The sequence below is a fragment of the Passer domesticus genome, chromosome 4, assembly GCF_036417665.1.
Source record: "Passer domesticus isolate bPasDom1 chromosome 4, bPasDom1.hap1, whole genome shotgun sequence".
NCBI classification, from domain to species: Eukaryota; Metazoa; Chordata; class Aves; order Passeriformes; family Passeridae; genus Passer; species Passer domesticus.
In genome coordinates this window covers 31000236-31012892 of record NC_087477.1, presented here as the reverse complement: position 1 = coordinate 31012892, position 12657 = coordinate 31000236, and the positions used below count along the sequence as shown (strand labels likewise).

At 41.0% G+C, this 12657-nt stretch overlaps 1 protein-coding gene across 9 annotated transcripts in view; it reads left to right on the top strand.

The window, feature by feature from the left end:
- Nucleotides 1-12657, top strand: part of FAM13A (family with sequence similarity 13 member A) — a 147764-nt gene that overhangs the window by 58058 nt on the left and 77049 nt on the right. The gene's annotated exons all lie outside the window — the stretch shown is intronic.

Below are 12657 nucleotides of genomic sequence, written 5' to 3'. Positions count from 1 at the left end.
TTTATCAGCCATGAACTATTTTATATGGTCACGGAGGGGAAGACCATGCAAAGGATGAAATGAAGTCCATATTGTCTTCATTTTGTGAGTAAGAAGAGCAGTGCTGTAACTACTTTGGCACCTTTGACAGCACTGCTGCATGCCACACCTGTGTTGCTGTGCAAAAAGGAATTTAGTGCAGGGAGTGGTGCATTTGCCACTCCACCATCAAAAAAGGGAGAGCCAGGAACTCTTAAATCCAGTGTTCCTTTTGCACTGCTGCATGAACAACACTGTTGTAGCCTTGGGAGCATTCACAGGGGTGGCCCTGGTGACACCTACCTGAGGCAAAGGCTGCAGAATATTCCCTCCTCTGTGCTGTACAGCTGCTGACCCAGTAAAGAGTCAGCTGTTGCAGTCTGTCCTCAAGCAGTCAGCTAGTGCATCATTCCTGCAGTCATTTGCAGCATGGAATGCACTGAATAATCCTCTTAATGTCTGCTCATCATACATTAGAGTGGCCGTGCTGGCTCACACGGGGGATCCATCTAAGCCAGTGTGCTGCTTCCAACACTGCCCATAAGCAGATGACAAGGGAGGAGAAGAATAGGGCAGCAAGGTGTTTCCTCCATTTTTTCTACCATTTCATGACTATTCTCAGAAGTTTTCCTGCTCTTTATAGGGTTTTTGTATTTAATGATGTCCAGACTAATTGTCTTATGTCTCTTGCACATGTGTAAGCTTTTTGCTTCCAACATATCATCTGTGCAAGTGTGCCACAAACTGCTTCCTCTCATGTGCAGAACTGACTCCTTTTGTTTGTTACAAATGTGGCTTTCACTAGTGTCCTTTGAAGGTCACCTGATTGTTTGGGGTGGTTTTTTTTTTGCTTTGAACTGACACAGTGAACAGACCCACAGAACATGTCCACCACCCATGACTCTTACAAGCTACCATGGTGTTTGGGGATTTTCTTCCTGATGGAAAATTACCGCTGGTATTTGCAACCCTAATCACTGTGCTGACAACAATTATTTTTTCTGTCAAAGCCCCTGCACAGAGTCAGTGAGCAGTCCCATATAATAGCTTTTCTCTTTTGGGGCACAAGGCCAAACACTTTGTTGAAGTAAATTGGATGACATTTTGGTGAAGTCAGAATGGCACATTATTTATTGCAGAAGGACTCTGACTCCTTGTTTCTGTAAAAAAAACCCAACCTAGTCTTTGCTTTAATTAAGAAAAAGTTTCACATTTATAAAAGTTCAAGTTTATTTTAATTAAAGTGGTCTTCTATATATTAACAGCTAAAAAATAGATCTGGTGCTTTCTAGAAGCATTTAAAACTTGAACTGAGAAACCCACAGGCCAGTTTCCTCTGATTATGCAGTGTGTGAGACCAGAAACAGATTAATTACCAAATCAAGCAGGAAAGAGAGGATGAGCACAGCATTAATAATGAGATTGTTCCAAAGATAACTGGGAATCTTATGTTATCAACAAATAAATTTATTATTGTCATTAAAATACAGCACAGTGTATAACCATTGGTTTTAGTAGCTATTTTTTTCCTAAATCCTTCCTTAAGCAGTCATAATCAGTTGCATTTGAAGTCTTGTGTGAGTGTGGTAGCATGCTACAAATACAAAAGACTTTAAATTGACTGCACAGGTCAGTAGAGTTGACTGAGGCTGAAGCATAACAATTTTATGCCTATTCAACATTTTGTTGAAAAGGATAAAAGCAAGGTTAGTATTCTGTTCTGTTTTGAACTTTACATCCAATACAGGTAACAGTGTAAGATGCAAGTATGCATCTCACTTAATAATGGCAATGGATAAGGGAACCAGTACAGTTTATTGTTATGGTGTAAGGTTAGGAGGAGCTGCGGGTCTCTAAATTTGCCACCTTTGCAGATGTAAGAAATGACTGAAAGCTTTGCTTTATGCTGGTAGACTTCTGACTGCACAATTTGCCAATAAATATTGCCTGTCGTAGTTAGGAAATCAAATGTTCTCTGGCTTTCTCTGTGATCTTGTCAATTCTTGCATGAAAATCATTACAGAAACTTAGTTCAAAACCTGCATTTGACAGTGTCCTGTAGAGATGCTGATGATTTACTGTGGCCCAAGTACTCTTGATAGAAAATTTCTCTTATTAACTGTGGTGGGACTTGATGCCAGCGTGAGCAGGTACTCTAGTTTGAGCAGGTTTTTGGAGGGTGTGAGATGGAGAGGTGATTGCTGGCAGCTGTTGACAGTAAGCAGGGCTTGGGTAACTTTCCAGGTGTAAGCAGTTAATACTGATTATTGTGTACACACAGTTGAACAAAACAAAGTTTGTTTTGTATCCAGTCTGCTGCAGTGGAGATTTTTTTCTTCACATGAGAATGGAAAGTATGCAATTGCTAATAAGCCATGCTTCTTAGAGCATTCTCTGGAGATTTGTAATGTTCTAGAAAAGTGATGCTCAGGTAGTACTTCTCCATGCTAGTCATTTTGTGGCTCCAAGTTAATTTATCCCAGTTGTACAGGAGCCATGTAATGGGTTTTAAGGGAAATCAGGCTTTAAAGCACAACAGATTTCATCCCACTGTTTTATGAATTTCACAAGCAATGCTAAAAATTAATAATAGAAATATCAAAGAATTCTCAAGCTTCAGTAATTCAAAGATACACTGAAATGCAAAAGAGTATTATGTAATAATATTATTTTTTTTAATGCGAGTACAAAGGTTGGTGTAATTGCTTACGTCCTTAACAGAAATGCAGACACACAAGTGCTCTTTAAGTCCTTGCAAGTGACCTGACTAAATGCTGTCGGTTTTACTACTCTGTGTGGAATGCAAGTGCCTGACTTTAAATACTTGCATTTGAAAATTACAGTTTAGGGTTGTTGAATCCCAGTACTAAAGAGTGCTCTGAGAGCAAGAGTCAGATTTCTGAGCATGTACAGTTATTTAATCTATGCTAGTAGAGTTAGGTATCAGTTTAACTGTGGTCAAAAATATCTTAATTGACTTGACTTTTTGGTCTCTTAAGTTCACAGGATGTTTAGAAAAACAAAATGTATTCCAAAATACGCTTAGTTACTGAAGTACAACATGTTATTGGAAATGAGCATGTTCTTTCTACTTTCTGGATTTTAAAAGGTAAAATCAAGCATACTGCCAGTTCTTCACAAGCTAATATGTAAGAGCAAAACACTTGGCAGCAGTGGGTTCTCAACTTAAACTGTGTTTGAGAGTCTGGTTTTGTTTGTTTGTATGTTTTCCAAGTAGCCTAGGAACTTGGGCAGCCTGAAAATGTGACTATTAGGCCTGCCTGATATTCCTAGTAGGTTTTGTCTTTCAATTTGCATCTTTCATGTTAATGGTGGTGAATTCTTCTCCTTGTCCTAATTAATATAAATATGTCCTGTACAGTTGGAAAGAACAGCCAGTTTGTAGGAGGAGTAGTATAATCTTACAGTAATGTTTGCCTTATAAAAACCAGCCTGAATTGAAGGACAGCAGGGAAGGGGCAGGTGTTGGAATTTGCAAGTGTTGGAATAAACTGTAAATAAGATCTTTTCTTAGAGAACCAGAAAAATATATTTGTGTGCATTCTGCCCAGTGCAATTAAGACCTCTTGCCAGAGCCTGCATTTAGCAGACTTTTGATGGTTAATATTTAATAGGTTATTGGCAGTGCTGTTTGCTGTGTTCCCAGTATATGGATCTCCTGCTCCCTTGGACATATTATTTTGTGCAAATTAAATGCATTTCTATACTGAAACACATGAATCTACATGTGCTGTTACAGAATCCATGATGGAGCAGGTAATAGTGTGCTGTCAGAGGTTTTTCTGCTTTTAGTTCATGCACTTCTCATTTTTCATCTCTGTTCAACATAATAAAAGCAATTATTGTACTGCATGATTCCTGAAATCTCTGACTGTTGCATAGTCACATAATAGTATTCAGTCAGTGGCAAGCCTGGTCCTACATTAACTGCAGGAATGTTGATTTCTAACTTTTGCTATCAGGTGACAGCAGAATCTGATCTAATACACATGATTCCCTTGAGTCATTTGTCTGCGATGACTTGTACTTAAACTGGAGGTGTAGTTGTAGTGAAGATACAATGCCATAAAAATGGGAAATAGAAAACACCTATGAGATCACCTTGAAGGTTCTGTTAGAGTACAGAATGTATTTTTAACTCCTTTTCTAGTTCAGAGGTGAATGATCCAAGAACAGGATCATTCCTGTCCTTTGTTACTGGATTGTTACGTGACCTAGTGGAATTTCTAGTGGAGTCTCAGCTTATCTGTATTACCCAGTGTTGATTCAGAGAGTCATAAAAATGAGCTTGGGCATGTTTAGTGCCAGTTTATTGGTGTGAGAGTGCTGCTCCACCTCTGTTCAAAATTCCTAAGGCCTGAACCTGCTTTTATTGCAGAGTTTGTAAACAGCATTCCTTATTCCTGAGAAGGAAAGGGGATTGAGAGTGGAAGCTGGAGTCAGCATTTACAGTTGTCTTTTCAGTTGTTCAGGTTCCCTGGTTAATGAGTTGGCCATAGTGTAATGCAAGGTGAGAGAAATACAGAGGTAAAACTAATCTGTTTTCCTTGAAGGATCTGCTTGCACTTTATGGGGTACAGCACAGTTCAGAGCAGTGCCAACAGTGTCTTTTAGGCAGCCAGTTTTTGCATTACTGTGTAATTCATTGTCATGCTGTGAACAGGAGAAGCACCATACATGGAGAAAGACAGGTTTCTTAACAGCTTGTTTTAAACTTTCCAACCTACTTACATGGACTTCAGTGGAACAGCTCTGAATTCTGGCACAGCTTCACATTTTTCTAATGAAGAAATCCTTTGGCAAACACACACTTGTTTACACCTCAAACAGTTGGCCAGCGGGATGAAGGAATGTAATGGGCACTGTACTGACTTACCTTTGTTCTCTGGCTTTTGATGGGCTCATTAACATTTGCCCTTTAACAGCACAGCAGAGATTCACAGAGCATTTGCTTTAGGATTCCTTCACTGGATGTAACATTTATTTTAAGAATATACTAAAATACCAAGTAATGCCATTGTAACTACAGTAACTTCACATAGTTTTTCTTGCTCTCACTATTGTTCTGAATGAGCAGATGAATACAGACATGAGCAGAAAGTCTGCCCAGTGGGAAGCTGAGAGCAGGAATTGTCACCACAGTCAGCCTTGAAGTTCATTCCCGCATTTCTCCTGTGATTGTGATCTTCTGGCCATATTTGTGCTTCTTACTCTCGATGCATCATCTGATCAAGCTTAAGAGAGCTCAAAGTGGACAAAAGGCAGAAGTTCCTCCAAGAGGAGCAGTGTCCCAGCAGTGTAGTCAGAACTCTAGGATTTGGATGTGAATAACTTCCAGTATCCTTGTGGGATACATTCAGGATTTTGACCAAGGCTGGATTTTTGTGTTTCTCAAGAGGCTCTAAGATTTGTTGCTGCACAGAGATGATAAGACAGTGGGCTGTCATATCTTTCCAGTGTGAAGTCATGCATGCTTGTTTTGCTTTTAAAGATTTTTTTTTCTATTTAATCCACCAGGGAGTCCTCAACTTGCCTTTTGCTAAGATTCCTGGGACCCCTGATCTGCAAAGTCCTCATCAATCCCACTCTTTCCTCTCCATGTGGATCAAGCTCTCTTCAGTTCAGAACATTGCCTGTGCTAGGTTTCCTTTGGCAAACAGATGCCAGGCAGCAGTTGGCCATCGCTGGGAGCTGGTTGTGTCTTCTGGCTCGAGGCCCATACATCTTGTTGCTTTTTGGCCTGCATCCCATGCAGACTGCACGCTTGCAGCATTTTGACAGAGCTGCCTGGAGAGCTGCACGGGGCTGGAGGCTGAAGGGTTTCCCTTAGGCAAACGTGCCTGATCTCCTGCAGAAAAAGGGCCTTAAGGTTCTCTTCAACAACCTCCTGATGTGTGTGTGTTATGGAGAGTCAGAGATTAAGATAATCTTACTACTAGGTTGATTTCTTAATTTTGAATGTTTTTAGGGCAGGATAGCTTTGGGTTCAGGTTACATCTTTCTGGAGTGTACAGTTTTAATATTTAGCCTTCAGGGAAAATTTGGAGTTTGTTCACTGAATCTGCTTTGTTTAATAAGAGACGTGATTTTGACTTTGAGAGTTTACTGAAACAAAATTACTGGATTCACAGCCAGTGACAAGTAAACTACCTCTGGAGCCAGAAATGCCATATCTGCATAGTTGTGCTTGAGTATCACAGGCTTTCTGAGAGTATTTGCTAGCTCCTTACCTCTGGAATCGAGCAGTGTTAGCAAAGTGTGTGTTTACTTTCAAGCATTTGAGCAGCAGCTTTGGTCAAATATGGAGGCTGTGGTGTCGTTTCCTGAGCTCTTTGAGGCTCGATGCTGTGATCACTGCCCTGGGGAGCCTGTTCCAGTGCCCAACCACCCTGGATGTCCCCCAGGACACAGGCAGCTCTCCTGGCTGCCAGGGCACTGCTGACCTATGTTCAGCTTGCCATCAACCAGGACCCCCAGGTTGCTTTCTGTGGCACTGCCTTCCAGCCTCTCATTCCCCAGTCTGTCCATACATCCAGGGCTGCCCATCCCAGGTGCAGAATCTGGCACTTGGCCTTATTGAGGTTCACATGATTGGTGATTGCCCAGTACGCTGATTTGTTGAGGTCTCTCTGCAGAGGAAGTCAATAGCTCCTCCCAATTTAGGGTCCTCTGTAAACTTAGTTAGTATCCCTTGGTTAGTATCCTGTGTCCAAGTCATTCGTGAAGATGTTGAAGAGCACAGAGCCTAAGCTTGGTCCCTGTGGAGCCGCACTAGTGACAGGTCACCAGTCTGATGTCACCCCAGTCACTGTAACTGTTTGTGCCCAACCCATGAGCCAGTTGCTCACTCATCCCATGATGTGTTTATCCAGCTGTGTGCTGGACATGTTGTCCAGGATACTGTGAGAAATAGCATTGAAAGCTTTACTGAAATCCAAAGGATTCCCTTGATCAACTAGATGGGTTACCTCATCATAAAAGAAAATTAAGTTGGACAAGAAGGACTGGGATGTGGTTTAAAGGAAGATGATATTCATCTCTTTGATTCCAAAGAGTCTTGGTGTCATTAAGACATCTGAATTTGAATAAAACATCAGAATTTCATTGAACTTTAAAGCTTCAAACACTTTAGGGTTGCATCAAATTTATAACTTTGGTATCTGAGAAGAGCAGAGTGCAGAGTAGATGTTTTAGTCATTCAATGCCTAAAAATACGAGTAAGAGAAATCCAAATTTGGCAGTAGCAGCTGCATGTATTGTAAAGATGATCAAATTTATCGTGACTTTGTGGTTTCATTATGGCAGCTAATCAAGGAAGGATTTCAGGCTTGGTTTTGAGTATGGAAGAGAGTTGGTAACCGAATTATTTTTCAAGTATGTGTTGACTCTGCTAAACCTGGAATAATTACAGAGCTATTGATCTTTGTCTCCCAATGTCAGTAGTTTGAGATGATGAGGCTTCTTTAATTTGAGAAGAACTTCACAACTGTAATATTCCTACATGGTTTTAAAATCAATATTGTAGGTGGTAGATGAAGTGATGAATCAAGGTGGATTTTAGTGACATTTTTATGTTTCATTATTTTCTGAATAGAATCTATGTTTTGGGGAAGCATTTGGGCACAAGCCCATTGTAAGACAGCAGCCCTAATAAAGACAGCTGTACTGAGGGACACCAGTTGTCACCAGTCTTGACTGGGACATTAAGCCCTTGACCATTGCTCTGGATAATCTCTGGATGCAGCCATCCAGCCAATCATATCTGCATCCACCGAGAAGTGCATCCATCAAATCTATGTCTCTGCAATTTGGAGAGAAGGATGTGGTGGGGCCTGTGTCAAAGGACTTGCAAGGTCCAGCAGATAACATCTGCAGTTCTTCCCTTGCCTTCAGCTCTACTGTTATGGTAAAAAATGGCAGAATAATTCATATTGGTTTGGATTATGTTGTTCCACAGCCTCTCTGACTTCTTTGTCCCTACTGATGTAGTCCACATAGCATTCAATCCATGACTTTGGCACTTGCTCAAACACAGAAATTTGTGCTATGGCCAGTAATCTAATCACACCCTCAATAGGAGCATAGGAATAGAAAGTGAGAGAATAATGTAAAAAGTATGAGATGAATGTAACTGAAAAATCTCACTGCAGCTTTATCCCTGCCTTTGAAAGCTGCTTGGGCCTGAAATATATCTGGTACTCGCAGAAGAATTATCCTGTCCAGATTCATCCCACAAGTCCTTCACTGCAATAAAATGGTTGTGGAGCTGGTGTTGTGTGGGAACTGGATGCAGTATGAAATCTTGGAAAACAACACAAGTACACCATAAATATGTGGTCTGATCGCTGAATGACTTGAAGGGTTTTGCTGTCTCAGCAGGAATTTCCACCAGATTCTCTGGGGCAATTCAGGATCACCTAAACCCTCTGGCAAAATTTGTGTCTCCAAACAAGGCCTGATGTAATTGTATTGTCATTACCATTAACTTCGGCAGAGAGCTCTGTGTATGAATGGAGTGAGTGGAATATATTTGTTCAAGAGATTTCAGTGGGCAAATACCAAGTGTGGGTGACTTTGGCAGGTGGCTCATTCCCTGGTCATTTGACTGGGCAGAACTGGTTGAGTCAGGTTGATTAGCTGTCAGGCGTGAATTACAGCTGGCTAATGTTCTCCCTTTCTCAGTCCTTCATGAAGCAGAGGTAATGCTGATGAGTGGATAGATTGACATTAAAGCTTTGCACTGATAGCTGGCCAAATTGAGACTAGAGCATTCCAAATTTCCATGCATTGCTCAGCCATCCCTGTGTTTTTTTTCCACAGAAATGTACCTTTTTCTATTCCATGGGATATTTGTATTGATGTAGACAACTTCTAAGTTGAAAAAGCACTAGGGTGACAAAATATGAAGCCTTTCAAAAAGTCATATGGACCTCTATGCTTTGGTACAGAACTGTAAGAATTCCATTTGTGTATTAAGCAAATTTTTGAGGGAGGTTTCTCTTGTCTGGAGGAGTACTATGGCCCCCAGGGCAGAAGCCCAGCGGGGAGGCCGGTTGTCCAGGATAGCTCACGGAGGGTCCAGGATCGCCCAGCGGGGGTTCAGGCAGCCCAGGCAGCTATAGTGATTTGCAGCTCAGCTCTTTAGTGATTTCAGCTCTTTTAGCATGCCTGGGGCCGTCACCCTGGGTATAGCCGCAGCAGACGCAGAGAGAGAGAGAGCAGCGCTGTCTGGGTTCCGCAGGGTTCTTTTATTGGGGTCTCCGCGAAGGGTCCAGGGACAGCTCTCCTCTGCCGAACCGGGCAGAGCTAGGGGTTTTTATACCTTACAGGGGGATTGAAAACTGTCCAATAGTAAGGGTCAGGGGAAAAAGTGGCCTATGGATCTACAGGGAGATAACAGGGTCCCAAAGGCGGAAGAGGGGGGCTTCTAAAATCCTTAGTCATGCTGACTTTGGTATTTCCTAGCTCAGGCCTCTGATCTCCAGGGCCTTGCAGGCCCTGTGCCTGCTACAGAGTACTATGTTCATACACCTTTAAAGAAAAGAATGTGCTGTGTATGTTTTAAATACCTGGTGGATTTTTTGAGGATTACCTTATCCTAATAATATCTTTATTATCCTTTCAGTGATGACATTTAAGTATAAACTCACAGCTAGTTTCTTCCAAAAGATCTGCATTTAGACTTCATAATTACTTAACTCAAATGGGTATGAATTGTCCAATTATTTGGACATGTTCATGCATAGTTTGAGATACTGGAAGTTTTTTGTTTTCCTATTTGAGAACATGAATGAGGTACTCAGAAAAGCAGGATGACCTTTGCTAAGGATTTGTCTTCAAACCTGTTGATTCATATGTACAGAGCTCTGCAGATGCATCTGGAGCAGCTCCTGTTCTTCAAGAACCGGGAAAGATTACTCACCATACCACATCAGATCTTTAGAATATGTCAGATTTATCTTTGATCTTTGAACCCAGGAGCTTCTGACACCTCACAGGGAGATGAAACATCCCTATGATGCAGCCAGTCTGTTATGAGGAATCTTGTTGTTGGTATTGTGTGGGATGATGTCACTTGGCTGGTCAGCTTGTGCCTCCAGGTGAAAGGTTTTCTTGCACTTTCTTCAACACCCATCATGATGCATGTTTATACTGGTCATAAAACTGACTAGTTTCTATTGCAACTTCCAACACAGTTCGTCTGACCTTTGAGACAACAAAACCCGACAGCCAAATGCAGTGCGGTGTAATATTTCCTTGTAGTTTTCTGTTCTTTGGTTCTGTGCTTTTGTTTTTATTAGCCTTTCTTGTCCCTTTGATTGTCAGTAGCATCTGATGCTATTTTGCTTGTATTTAGCTGAGAATTAAGGTGTACTTTAAATTACACAGTAGCAGACTTCAGCAGAGTCCATGCTTTCAGTGGCCACAGACTGTAGCTATGTTGTAACAGCCCATCAGTTACCTGCTTCAGGCTGAGTCTGATCTTCATCTAATGCAACTGGAGGTTAAGCTTCACCAGAGAAAAAACTTTCAGGAAACAAAAATCAAATTGTTTTTTCTTCAGCCAAAGCCTACTCTCTAGGCTTGTCCTTGGATTTATTGGTGTTATCTTCCAAAGTGAAGCCTTGTACGTATTTACAAAGATTTACAGTAGTGTGTTTGTTTAGTGGTTAGATTTTGCCAGGGACAAAATTCTGCCTTGACAGACACCACACCACATCAGGCATTTCATATGCAGCATGTCATATGTTCTTGAGCTGGGCCTGTTTAGCCTGAAGAAAAAGAAGTTGAGGGGTGACATTGCTCTCTACACATACTTGAAAGGAGGTTGTAGCCACTTGGGTTCTGGTCTCTTCTTCAGTGCCTCCAGACCCCAGGCCCTGCTGCCTCCTGTTGTGATTCTCCTGTTGTGTAACACTGCCATTGTGTAGGTCCCTGTCTGCCCTCCTCCCCGCAGACATGAAATCACTGCTCTGCTGCTGTTTTGTAGCAGCTGAGAGGCAGTGCCCATGTGCTGTGTGCCCAGTTCCCATGGTGCCAACAGCCAGAGGCTGCTGCAGCTGATGGGCTAACAGAGTGCTGCTGGAGCCAGCAGTGGTCCAAAGGTGAGATCCTGACTTCAGGCAAAATGCCCATTGACATCAGCAGAGTCAGAGTCTTACTCAGAGCAAGCAGTACAGAGGCTGAAACTGGGAAGCTCTCTTAATATATCTCTCTGATTTCTCTTTGCACTGATAGGTATTTTACTTTTCATCTTATTGTCTACAAGCTCAGTAAGAAACAGCCTTTTGTCCCACGAAACTTTTCAGCATGCACAAAGCATTTGAAAGCAACTGTGAGTGGAACAAAGAACTAGAAACAGAAGTAAAATTAATTTTACAAAAAAATCTTAGGGTAAGCCAGGTATGAAAACAAGTTCAGAAATTCTGATTTACTGTCCAGAAGATTTGTGACAACTACAGCAGGCAGCAGAACTGAGAAACAAATGGATAATTAAAGTCATTAGGAGGCAGCAGCAATATTTCTTTAGAGAAAAAATTGGTACAGAAGAGCCTGTGAGCATGTACATAGGTATAGTCAGTATAATGCACTTGAATTTTCAAAATGTTTTAATGAGATTGCTTCTTTAGAAACTGTTGACAAAGATCATACTTCCTTGTGATCAGAAGGAAAATCTTTTTATGGATTAATAACTGGAAAGCAATAAAAAGATGATTGGTTTAGTGGTGGAGAAAGGTTTTCTGAGAAGTCCTTTAATGATCTTTGTTGTAAACTGTGCTATTTAACTGCTTCCATAATAACCTAGAAATTACTCAATGCTAATAGAAAAGTATTCAAGGCAGGAAAAACTAAAAGCTACAAGGACTTTCAGAAGGTTTCTAATTTACTCTGTATTGGGTAAAAAACTGATTAGTTGAGTTTCCATCACTATGTGTTAACTATGTCCACAGAACTCCACGGATTATATAAATGTGTATACTGATGAGCTCCAAATTAAGCAATCATGAAAGCAAATTAGAAGTTAGATTTTCATGAGAAGCCACCACTAAATCTGCCTTCATATATAATGCCACATGCAGTTCTGACGACATTTTAGAAAGGACTTCATAGTAGGTGAAAAGGTGTAGAGAAAAGCAACAAAAATGGTCAAACACATGAGTATGACTTCTGTAAAATGAGAGACTAAACAAACTAATATTTTTCTGTCTGATTAGAGACCTCTACTGGAGTAGTGTAAAGTCAGGATTGGTATGGGGAAGGTGGTTAGGGAACAGTTACTGGCAAATTCTCATAATTCAAAACCAAGGGAAAGATTATGTCACCATACCTAAAATAGAAGTATGTTTAATCAATTTTAATCAATGTGTAACAATGTTGCAAAACTCCCAGCCATTGGATCTTGCAAAGGCTAAAACCAGAAGTGAACTCAAGAGCAAACTGAACGTAATCACAAAGGTTAGGTTCAATCTTTGCTGTTAAAATGAGGGGCAAACTTGCTCTTCTCTCCTAAGCATTCTTAGGGCACATGTTGATATCAATTGTCATTGAAAGGTGGGAAGGGAGTTGAGAAAAGCTATAATAATTGCTGTTAGTATCTGTTTCTCCAGTAGTGTCAAG